Source organism: Micrasema longulum, unplaced genomic scaffold (genome assembly GCF_059751315.1).
Source record: "Micrasema longulum isolate JH-2025_06_02 unplaced genomic scaffold, ASM5975131v1 h1tg001916l, whole genome shotgun sequence".
In the NCBI taxonomy this organism is placed as follows: Eukaryota; Metazoa; Arthropoda; class Insecta; order Trichoptera; family Brachycentridae; genus Micrasema; species Micrasema longulum.
The window spans coordinates 14,154-26,449 of NW_028279090.1; the positions used below are offsets into that span (position 1 = coordinate 14,154).

The window sequence follows — 12,296 nt, forward strand, 5'->3', positions numbered from 1 at the left end:
GAAGTATGGAATTGGAAAAATGATGATGAAAGTAGGTTGAATGCTGTCGAAATGCGATCCCTCAGGCGAATGTGTGGTAAAACGATGTATGAAAGGTGCACAAATGTCGAGATCCGTGAAGTGTGTAAGGCTGAGACATGCATTATTGACAGAATCAAGAAAGGGGTGCTGCGTAGGTTTGGACATGTAGAGCGAATAGACAGCGAAAGAGCGGCTAAAAGAATCTACGATGCAAATGTTGATGGATGCATAAAACGAGGAAGACCGAGAAAGACATGGCACGATCAAGTCCATCAAATATTTGAAGATGGACATGTCAAAAGTAGGAATAATCGTCGTGCGTGCATGAGAAGATGTATGAATGTAGAGAAAGCGAGGTCTTTATGCCAAGATAGTGTTATGGCGTTCTGTCCTCTATGCCTACCCCTACGGGGAAACGGCGTGATGGTTTGTTTGTTTGTTTTGAATAAGATCCTCGGTAAAAAAATCAAATTGTTTTGTTACTACTCGAGTTCGTCGTTTTAGTGACAGTCGCGAACATTCCTGAAATAACTGCTTGGCGGTTGAAACGGTTAATTCAAGCGCACGTCGTGAATTAGTGCGAAGCAATTGTCCGAAAATAGTATCAAAAATTTGCCAAATAATATAAAAACGTAACATGTCGTGCTTCGAATGACCCAGATTTCTAACTTAATATGACGCATTACAATAATTCAACTACTTATCTCTAGATGAACCTAATTTTTACTTGTGTGAATTACAGTCACTCAGCATTCCATTTGTCGGAAAGAAAGTTACTACAATATTCGTTTTTTTTTCTTCTTACAAAAAAGCTTTTGGTAGGGAGAATTGCGATTTAAGTTGAGATTTTTATAAATTCTAAATTCATCCGCAACATTCAAGTTGAAACATTTTTATTTTAGCAACTGAAAAGAACAACCCTGCTATTTCTATTTAAAAAAATACAATTGCGTATTCAGTCGAGGGGCAGAACCCTGATTACAATGGAAAGTTAAAATAGCGCTATATAAATTACCCAAACATTATTATTATTATTATCACAGATACTTTCAACTTTCAGTGAGGAAAAATAAATATTTTTATCATTTTCTTTTTCAACATCTTTAATTACAAGTTACAGACGAAGATACTTTAGTTTTTCCGTGCAAAAATGTAAACATTTTCGTACAGATAACTTTATCTTATTTTGTAGATGGTTACAGATAACTCTGTTAGCGTGACACTGTAATACGAGCCCTGGTGCCGACGCTTATGTAATATGTAATTACCGACCGAATAAAGATCCCTCTCCTTCACTCCTCCACTATATTTCCTCATCCCTTAACCTTCTTCCGTGCTCTTTTTTTCTCTTGTCTTATATAATATATTATTTTTTCTCTTTACTGTGTAACATGTTCTTTCATTATATTTGTGAAAAACTTTAACTGGATGTATCAACTATTTTTTATACTTTGTATTCTTATATAACAACAGTTGTTTTTTCTAAATAAATATTTTTTTTTTTTTTTAAATATACAAATAAAATAATTAAGCTCTGTAAATGTCTATATTTCCAAATTTTAAAATAATTTTGTTGAGATGCCTATTAAATAATTATTTCCTTCATCTCTGCTGAGATTTTGTATCTTTAGGTGAAATCCTAAGAGGCTTTAATTCCAGAACTATAATAATTTATTGTAACAGAGAGGGAAAACATTTTTGAGAAGGGGAATATGGGAGTCTAGGCATTTACAAGGCTTATGACCTGTCATTGGCTGGTGGCCACTTTACACACTGTGTAACAATCACCATTCTGCCTATATTTGAACATCCACATTTCCTCAACTCTTCCATCTGTTGACTTTTGTGAAGTAAAAAAGTGGCCACTTAAACCCGCCAACGACAGGTCATAAGCCCTGTAAATGCCTAGACTCTCATATTATCCTTCTCAAAAATGTTTTCTGTCTCTGTTGAAACAAATTTACAAGTAAACTTAGGGAAAAAATCCAGCCAGTCTGCAAGCATTTGGAAATACTCAAAACATCGTTTAATTACGAGAATTCAGTTTAATATTAAATAAGTAAAGTAATGTCGAAATTCCCATCAAATTTCTAGAAAACAAGCTTAGCGTCTTATCCGTTACTCGGTCCTTAGTTGTTATTTATTATTTACAACAGGTGTTAAGCTCACCTTTTCTCGTAATTGTCCGAGAAGGTAGTTTTACGATCTGCGAATCTACATAGGTCTATTGTTGGTCCTTCGGTCCTCGACTTACCGGGGACGCAGGATTTGGGAGTGTTATTTTTTCAATCTTTATAACACGGTAAACGTGCGCCGTATAATAGGATTCGGCGAACACAAAAGTACAGGTTTATGAAGGTTATTAAATTTTGCTTAAATACCTGCCTTTGATTATAGTATCCTTCATTTTTCCTTTGAAAACTAGAGTTATTATAGGTATTCTACAGGCAATTTAAGAAGAAACTTTTGACGTTTACACGCTCATGAAGTTCTTTAAATATTGACAGTTTCGCGCAGGAAACAAATGACGTACTTTATTGTTATAGTCGCGGCAATAGTGGCGTACCGCCGGAAAACTTCGTCGACTTTATATTGAATATCGAATTACATTCATGTTTCGTATTTTATATTTTGTAATTTATATATATTCTTTCTTTTTTATTATTATCGGTGTGTTTTCAAATTTGTATTTATTTTTCATTATTATTATTTTAATTTTTAAAGCATTATTCAATAAATTTAAAAATGTGAAAAAGAAGGTCTTGCCTAAACACAGGAATTCCCTAGCTAGTCGAGACCTGAAACACAGAACCTCTCTACATTTGATAGCTTTGAAATAAGTAAATAAATATGGTGTGTGTTCATTTTTGGGAGTTCGCAATACGATGAGTTCAATTTAATCGGCGATAATTTTGAAGTCGACCTTATTTATGTACCCATTAAAAATGGTTAAACTTTAAAAAATAAAGGATATTCACAAATTTTAGCTCTAACAAAAAGTTTAGCTCTATTTATCTCGCATCACACCTCCCCACCAAAATCCTCCACCCCTACTACCATCCCCCATTCCCATCGTAAAATCCAAAATACCGAAAAAAAAAACACTTATTCACTCGAAATTAATATAATGTGATCCATTCACTATGTTTAATGTACGAGCACAATTAATTTTTTTAAGGGATAAAGAGAAATACAGAAAATAGAGAGTTCTTATTATTTACTCAAATATTTAAATTTTCGGACCATTTCCTAAAAGTCGTAAATAACTTGTGCTGGAAAAATGGAAATCGAGTTCTGGTAGAGTGTAATCAGAACCTCGGACCTTTGGCTCGTGAGTCCACAATACTACCACGAGACCACAACCCGGTTTCAAAATATCATAACTATTTCTCTTGCATAATTTTATTTTGATTTATGTTTTCTCTGGTTGAATAATCAAATTAAACAAATAAGCAAACAGCCTTTTTTATTTTTAATGATTTTATTTTTAGTTACTATTAAGCTACTTAGTCAAAAATACAAAAAAAACTTGTTTCCATTCACCCTATCTCACGGAATATTATTAAAAATTATAAAATCTACATGTTATAGATATTTCAATATCTACGAATAAAGTCATAAATTGGATACTTTTAAAACTTGGTGATTATTACTAAAATAAACATTATTAGATGATATTAAATATTTTATTGGTAAAAAATATTCACAATCATCAAAATTGCTGGTATGAGGAAATATACTATGACACTATTTAAACCAGATTAAAAAACATTCACTTATCAATTAAATGTTTTATCATTCAAATAGTGTAAACGGTATCTATTGTATTTGATATTTATCTCCTGTAAAATGTACAAAATGTTGGTGGTCAAATGGTTCAAGATAAATCGTCCGTTAACCATCAAAATTACAAATGCTTGTTTGGAAAAATTGGCGTCAATATTATAAGGCTTTATCAGTTCAGCATATCATAAAAAAGATTGTAGCTGTTTAATACTGTGACATACTTGAATCATCTTCTTTAATATTTTATTATAATAAGTTATCGAGTAAAATAGTTTTTAATGATGATACATAATAAATACAAAAAATATATGCGGTAAAGTAATGAGGTTGCTTCTCTTACCATGCGTCGAGTTTGTTGACAATATAAAAAACTTTTATGAAAAAAAATGTACCTACGATTTTACATTATTCGTTCTGTGGGATAAGTAAAGTTGTGAGATTGGAATGAATATGGGGAAGCTAAAGAAATTTATTTATTCGGGTGCATAAGAAATATGAAAATAAATCGACAACTTACATGTAAAGCAAACGCGCTGATCGTTCGACCGCGAGGCGGACATCAAACGTCGATGGAGTCCTTATGATTTCAACATCATCATCATCATTTCCCTATCCTCACCTAGTAATGCATAAGTCACTGAATAGATGCTCCAACCCCACCGTATTATCATTTCTAATACATATAAGGTAAGGTGGTCGGTCTTGCGCTTCACGTGTCAGTGGAAGAACTGTGAAACATAGCAGAATAGAATTACCTTTAGAATAAAATATTTCACGTACCCTCTTCCAGGAATTAAACATAACACCTCAAGCATAGTAGGCGGACGCATCAACCACTAAACTACGAAGCGGACTTATCTCCACTCGATTTTCTTTTTCAAGATTTTAACCCGACAGTTGCCATCGGGTCAAAAGCACGCATCCAGGGTTGATTCTTTTTCGCATTACAAACTGTATTCTTAATCCGCTCGGACACATAAATATATTAACTGCATTATATTTCCATTAGTTGTGTGGGCCTCGTGGTGTAATGTTCAGCGCGTTTGCCTACCTTGCAAGAGGTCTCGGGTTCGATTCCTGGCATGGTTGATTTGAAATATTTATTTGAAAAGGGTGTTTTTACACTAGAATATTTCATAGTCCCGAGACTGGTACCTGATGCGAAAGACTGATCATCTTACCTTCATGTTACAATTTTTTTTATCAAGATACGCCGAAATTTGTGTAATGGGTTGTGCTAGAATAGGAATTTAACAGACTTGACATGATACCCTTGTTGTTTTTATCTTATTGTATATATTGTGATTAATAAATAAATTGTATTATTACTATCGTTATGATTGAACACCGGACCTCTGAAAAGAATGCCGTGACACCACCTATGGGCTTATAGGGTTATGGGCTATAACCAGACTTGTCATTATTCAAAATGTATTTATTTGTAAAACACTATAATCAGCCTTAAATTCCTAATAAAACAACTACTCTCGGTAGCAGCAATAATAAATTATGGTTTAAGAAAGTTCTGCAAAAAACACTGTAAGTAGATTCATAATTTTGTCATTCGAATCTATCATTTCAAATTGCAGCTATAATTTCTAGATGGGGTCTTGTGATGACATGGTTTTTTTATGCCTTTCTAATGAGGTTTTTTCAGTGTCTTAAAACAAAAATACAAAATAAATCGTATCAAAATAGCATATTATATTTTTGACTTCAATAAAACCCAACAAAAATAATAAATTTCACAAATTACTCACATTACTAATATGACTTACTTTCCAAATTTATGATTAACTTAATGACAGAATCAAATGAAAATTCACTGTCTCTCGATTAATAAGAAATTCCTTAAGCTTTCTACATAACGGGATTGACAATATCGTAGGTATTCTGCGAAAAAGCACTAAGTCAATATTTTGCTGTTTTGACCTAATGATGAGGTTATACTGTTAAAAAAATACTCTACAATCTGCAAAAACGCACCAAGTCCTGTATTCACTACAAGTCGAGATATTTTCTAAAATAAGTCAATATTACATAAATCCGTTCAGGAAAAAGCACCAAGGGACAAGGGACGCCGTACTGGTGGGCCATCAATAACAATATTTCGGATGTATTCAACGGAGCCAATGGAGCAGTACTGACTTGAGAAAAGGTGAAATTGTTGGTCGGCGACATGATATCCTGGAGATGTCAAGTAAGTGATGTCTACGTGCAAATGTGGCAATTATTATTTTCTCTCTTTTCACTCAAGGGCAAATGTGGCGATTATTATTTTCTTTCTTTACTCTTTTTACTAATTTATAATTATTATTATTATTATTACCTAATATAATACGAACTATACATTAGATAAAATGATTACATAACTTTTTTAATTAAATTTTAAAAAAACATTTCTCACAAAGTGAATATAGTAGGTACAATGTGCCTTCAATTTGAATTCCTTACTGTGGTATTATGTATCGGCGAAAATGCACTAAGTCATGTCAATCCACTATTATTTTGAAAAAAAATGTTCCGAAAGTTCAGTTATTATTTATTAAACTATTGAATAAAATGGAATAAATAGATTGATTTACCATTTTTCCAAGTTGGCTTAGTAATGTTAATACCCGTATGCCGAGACAAAACTTAAGGTGAGGAAAGTACATTCTAATCTCAAATTCGGAGAATAACCCGAAGGCGAAGACAATAGAATGTACTTTCCTCACCTTAAGTTTTGTCTCTGCATACGGGTATAAGTATAAAAAAAGTTTTTTTTTACAAACTTTGAACTTCAATTATCTCAGAAGCAGTAATTTTGACTTAGTGTTTTTTCGCAGAATACCCACGATATATTTGTGTGTATTGTAATAATTAAATGTGTCACTAAGTTAGGTGTTCGGCGGATTTATGTGGGTGCACTCGGAAACATGTTTATTTTAATATGTAGGTATGTTAGTCCTTATACCAAGAACGTTTTGGCTTTCGAGCTTAATTTTTTTTGATAAAAAAAAATATTCATTAGGAATGTTAGTAGTAAAAACTTAAAAAATGTATGTTTTACAGAAGGGAATACGGAAGTCAAGAAATTTACAGGGCTTATGACATGTCATTAGCTGGTATATCAACAGTTTGAAGAATTGAAGAAATGTGGTTGTTTAAACATAGGCAGAATTATGTATGTTTGTATAGTGTTCATTTAAACCAGTCAATGAAAGGCGATAAGTCCTGTCCTCAATCTCTGTTGTTATATGTTAATCTTATTAACTCCTTTGTTGTTAAATCCGGTCTTTGTCTTCAAACATTTGAACATGATCAAAACATTTTGATTGAACTAACTGGTAAAAAAAGATGTTAAAAATTTTAAAACATTTTAAGGCTTTAACATATTACAACAGAGATGAAGAACATTGAAGAGAAGGTAATATACAAGTCCAGGCATCTACAAGGCTTATGACCTGTCAATGGCTGAAAGTTTCAGCTATTTAACTTCACAAACATCAACAAACGAATGGATTTAAGGAATATAGATGTTCAAATATGGGCAGAATGGTGAATGTTACACAGTGTGTTAAGTGGCCACTTAAACCAGCTATTGACAGGTCATAAGCCCTGTAGATTCCTAGACTTCTATATTACCTTCTCTTCAATGTTCTTCATCTTTGTTGTAATATGTTAATGTAAACAGCGCCCCAGGGAGTTGAATCCAGTCCTTGTCTACAAAAATCTGGACAAACTCAAAGTATTGTTGATATTTTCACCTGCTGGCGTTGCCTAGCAGGTGAAATAGTTCAGTCAGGTAAATCTCTCCCGCATCAATAAATGTTTTAGCGCTTTAACTTCACAAAAATCACCAGTGTGAAGAATTAAAGAAATATGACAGTTGAAAGATAGGCAAAATGGTGAATGTTACACAGTGTGTACAAAGGCCACTTTTTATTCAATTTGTAATCTTTTACAATTTCATATAGGTGCGTTAATAATAATTATTATAATAAATTGTGATATATACAAAATAAGGAAAGGTATACATGGTTAAATGGCGAACTTATTGCTACTGACCATATCTAAGTCAACCAAAAGAGTAAAGAGAATATGAATCGTAAAAAAAATACGTTAATAATAATACCTAGTACTTACAATATTTGAATTTAATACATTATCGTTTATTACTCAGTTACGTTATTCAATATTTATTGATAATTATATTTCAAAAACACTTTTTACACTCTTGTAAACAATTGGATACAATGAAGACGTTCAGTGCTACGGGAAATTGGATGTTTACATGGTTTTTTACGAGCGGTAAAAACAAGAGCATTAAATTATACGGCGAAGTTTCTTGAAAATCTATGAAGAAAAAAAAGATTTTAATAAAAACAAACTACTTTGAATGACATCACTAGTTCTTCCGAATCAACCAATAATAAAAGGTTGTGATAGATTAGGAATCCAATTTATCAATCAGCAGAACTCACCGACTAGAACTTGTGATGTCATGGGCCAAGTAACTTCAAGATGACTTAACTTTATAAAATTAAAGCCCTGATAATACGAATCATAAAACTATATATTTTTTCAGTTGTCTTAGTTTTCAAAAAACAAACAAACAGAACATTCTCACTGACTTTACCTTTATTTTTGGTTGATAGCTTATTATTAATACATTTTATTTCGAAGAAAAATACCTCACATCAGTAGATAGTTATTATTTAATATTTGGCCTGTTGAAATTCATTTGAGAACAGCGATAATCATCAAGATTCGTGCAAAAATCCGGTGAGATTTATCATCTCAAGACCGAGAAGTAGATGTCAACGACAACTATTTGCATAAAAAGTATGATGGAAACTAGTTGACCGCCAAAACGTTTACAAACCTCATTTTTTGGAATGCACCTTACGCTAATATTGCGAACAAAACGGGGGTAGGGCTGAGCATTCCAAATACACAACTCGTATCTCTTTTTTTCATAGAAAAGAAAAGAGACAGGTATTAATCTGACAGTGTCTTCCTGTTCAAAGTGCTCATGCGACGTTTTCAAACAGAGATCAATTTGAATAAAAATAATTACTTATCTCACTCGTTTATAGGGCAGTAGATAAAGATAGTTGTATTTTGATTCTGGTTACTTTTGAAATCTTAAAAATTCGTGTCTACGTCAGGACTAAGGAATTTTAGCGAGCAATGGAACAAAAATAAAGTATGCGACAGGTTGAAATAGTGGCGTTTCAGTCTGACATCAAAATGAGTAGCGGAATTAAAGAGAGATGTACGAAGTACGTTTGTTAAGTGAGAGGTCGACAGCCAGTTTCTTTCACGGTGCTTTTGTAATGAACGTTATAAGTATAGGTAATAATGAAAACGCGAGGGTGCAACCTGACAGACAGCCGAATAATTTATTTTCTAAAAAATAAACCGCAAATAATGTTTTCTATGCTAGATTTCTACAAGTCTATATTTCGAAATAAAATTTCAACACTTAATTCCAAAACAATAAAATTCCTGTGCCTGCGTTTTTGTAACTTTTGATATTGGCATTTTTATCTTTGAAATATATATGGTAGGAATATCAACAAATTACAACAGGGATGGAGAATACCTTAAATAAGGGAATATGTAAGTCTAGGCATTTACAGGGCTTATGACCTGTCATTGGCTGGTTTAAGTGGCCACTTTACAAACTGTGTAACATTCACCATTTTGCCTATGTTTAAACATCCGTATTTCTTCAATTCTTCCATTTGTTGATTTTAGTGAAGTTTAAGAGCCGAAACCTTTATTGTTGTGAAGAGATTCTTCAGACTGAATTATTTCACATACTAGGCAACGCCTGAAAATAATTTTTCAATTTTTAAACTTCTTCTTGGACCAGTTGGTTTCATTAATGACTCCCGAGGGGGTGAAATCCAGTCTTTTGTCTACGAACATTTGGACAAACTCAAATATTGTAGGAATATCGGTTTACTGAAGTCAACAATGAACAAAAATTAAGGCCTTTGAACTACGGTTGCGCAGAAAAATGTTGTGAATCTCATGGACTGATTGTGTCTGCGATAGAGCAGGAAGTTACTAACTACTATCAAAAAAAGGAAAGCCTTATCCTTAGGTCATTTTTAAGTGAAAAGTATGTCCTTCTGCAACTTACTGAGGAGATTAAGATAGTGGGCAAGCAGGGTATGCGGCGTAAAAGAGCATCATGACTTAAAAATCTTAGTCAGTGGTCCGGTTTGCCGGGCGCAGGAGCGCTGATTAAACTGGCCCTGGATCGTGATGAATTCCATAATGTTCGTTAAACTCCAGTCGAAGCGGCAAAGGAAGAAGGGGAAGACTAGTTTACTTAAATAATAGGAGATTTTTGTCATCAAATATTTATGGTTTATCCGTGACATCCTGATTCATTCCTTCAGTTTTCTTAGTTTTTCATTTACTAGTTTTTAACAGGTTCAGAACTAACCACATTAATTTTTTACGTTTTTGAAAACCTTTTATTTAAAAAAATAATTCTTTGTATAATTTAGTACGTACATAATTATTATTATTTGATATCAAGATGGGTTAAATTATAATAAAAAACTGTTTTTTTACAAATTCGTGAAGCGGTATTATAACTTCTGTGCCATGTGGCCATTTTCTAGCTCTAAAGGTTAAAATTATTGCTAGAAAGCACGTAATAGTATTTTCGTAAAAATTCACCATCATAATACTCGTATATGTATTGTATATGTACATATGAATAAAAACAACTGAGGTCACTTACTCAATCAAAAATAGTTTTTTTTTTAATCGTATAATTATAGGTTAGTACATACCAAACGTATTTATAATACTTAATAAAATAATAAGTTAAAGCATTCACCTTGTGATTTTTCATGATTAACAACTTATGTACATTTTTTTTGTTTAGTTAAAAATTTTATTTGTGCTTTTAGTTTTTTGATAGAATTTTTTTTTATTCGTTTAACAAGCAAATGTAGTTTTAATATCTACAAAACTTGATATTGAGATGAAGTTTCAAGAATTTAAACATATCATTGTTCATGTTTAAAACAAAAAATTCTTATTTATGTTTGTTTTTTTTTATTGTCATAATTTTCTTCGATCTATTCCTCGCGCTTTCAGCCAGGCAGGCTGGCTGTATCTCCTCGCGGTGTAGTGGGTACCACCTCTACCTTCCTACATACCTGTTCTCCGCGGGTTATTGTATGGAGTGGCCAGCGCCAGCGCGCTACCTGAGCAACTCGTGTCTCAGTCTCGATCCGGCGCGCCGCGGGCCTAGTGCTCCCACAACGACCCTTCAGTCACCGACACGGAAGGAAATAACGAAGGATTAAACTATCATTCCTCGGTGGATCCGGAAGTGCTCATTTGACAATATTTCATTCACCATGTGTCTCGTTCCGTTCTCGAACTCGCCGTGTTAATCAGCGCGGTGCATAACGCCATTGGATAATTTCAGTGCACGATCGGATGGTTAGTGGAGTCAGAACCTGGTATCAGTGTAAGGGTGTTTCAATACCTTTTCCCTTTGGACATCTTGTGAGGCTTCTGAGAACGCCGGTGAGTGGGAAGACATTTTGTACTTCTTTTTTATACGAATCCCTGCTGCTTTAATGTGAGCTTTTTGTAAGCTCTTATAAAAAAAACCTCAACTGGTAATCTTCCGAGAAATAGAGGACAGCAGATTGTGTTATTTATTATAAAACATTACGCATGTGTTTTGTTTGATTGTACAATTACATGACACAAATTTGGTATAATTTGTGCAATTTTTTTTAGTAAATAAGGTAAACACGAGATGAATCCATTAATTTTAAACATCATTGCAAACTGTCGAAGATAAAGATAAATTCCACAAATAGATGGTTATCATTAAATGTAATTGTGTTGACACACTTAAGCGACGTTAAAAACGCTCGAGCTATTGACAGTTATTGAGTTTTTCATTATCAACTTTGAATTCCCGGTCGTTAAGTTCAATGACAGGTTATGCAAATAAGGCACAATCGAAAGAAGATACTCCGTACACAAACGCGAAGAAAGGACCAGACGACAGTTGTACAAATAAATAATAATAAACAATGGTAGTACGCGACATGTTGCCAGTCTAAGACATGTTCACCTGTCACTGGAACAGGAGTACAGGAGCTAGTAGCGGGTAACAGTTCTTGGGATGAACGGTTGCGAGGTATTATAAAATTTCTCGATGCTTACTACCTTTTCGATTCGATATCCCGCTCGCGTGTGTGGGTATGGGTAAACACCGCCAATATCCGCCTAGTGACTCGTCAAAGCCTTCGAAACTTACACAGCGCTTATACGCGGCTTTTACATACTTGTACTCCGGCGCTGGGAGATACTAACAGACCGGCTCATCAGGTTTACTCTCCCCATTTGGGTCGTGGAAGTTTCTGTTTATTTACTGCTATCCGCTGTATCACCAACCGCCACTGTCGACTGGCACATCTCAGAGAGCCTTCATTCAATGTGAATTATCTTGA

The 12,296-nt window shown here is 33.5% G+C and overlaps 1 long non-coding RNA gene across 1 annotated transcript in view; it reads left to right on the forward strand.

The window, feature by feature from the left end:
• Positions 1-11,058: 11,058 nt before the first annotated feature.
• Positions 11,059-12,296, forward strand: part of LOC148273551 (uncharacterized) — a gene marked incomplete at its 3' end in the record, with an annotated part of 46,424 nt that continues 45,186 nt past the window's right edge. The window contains exon 1 of the long non-coding RNA XR_015824549.1: positions 11,059-11,355. This is a non-coding gene — a long non-coding RNA (uncharacterized LOC148273551). The remainder of the gene's footprint in view (positions 11,356-12,296) is intronic.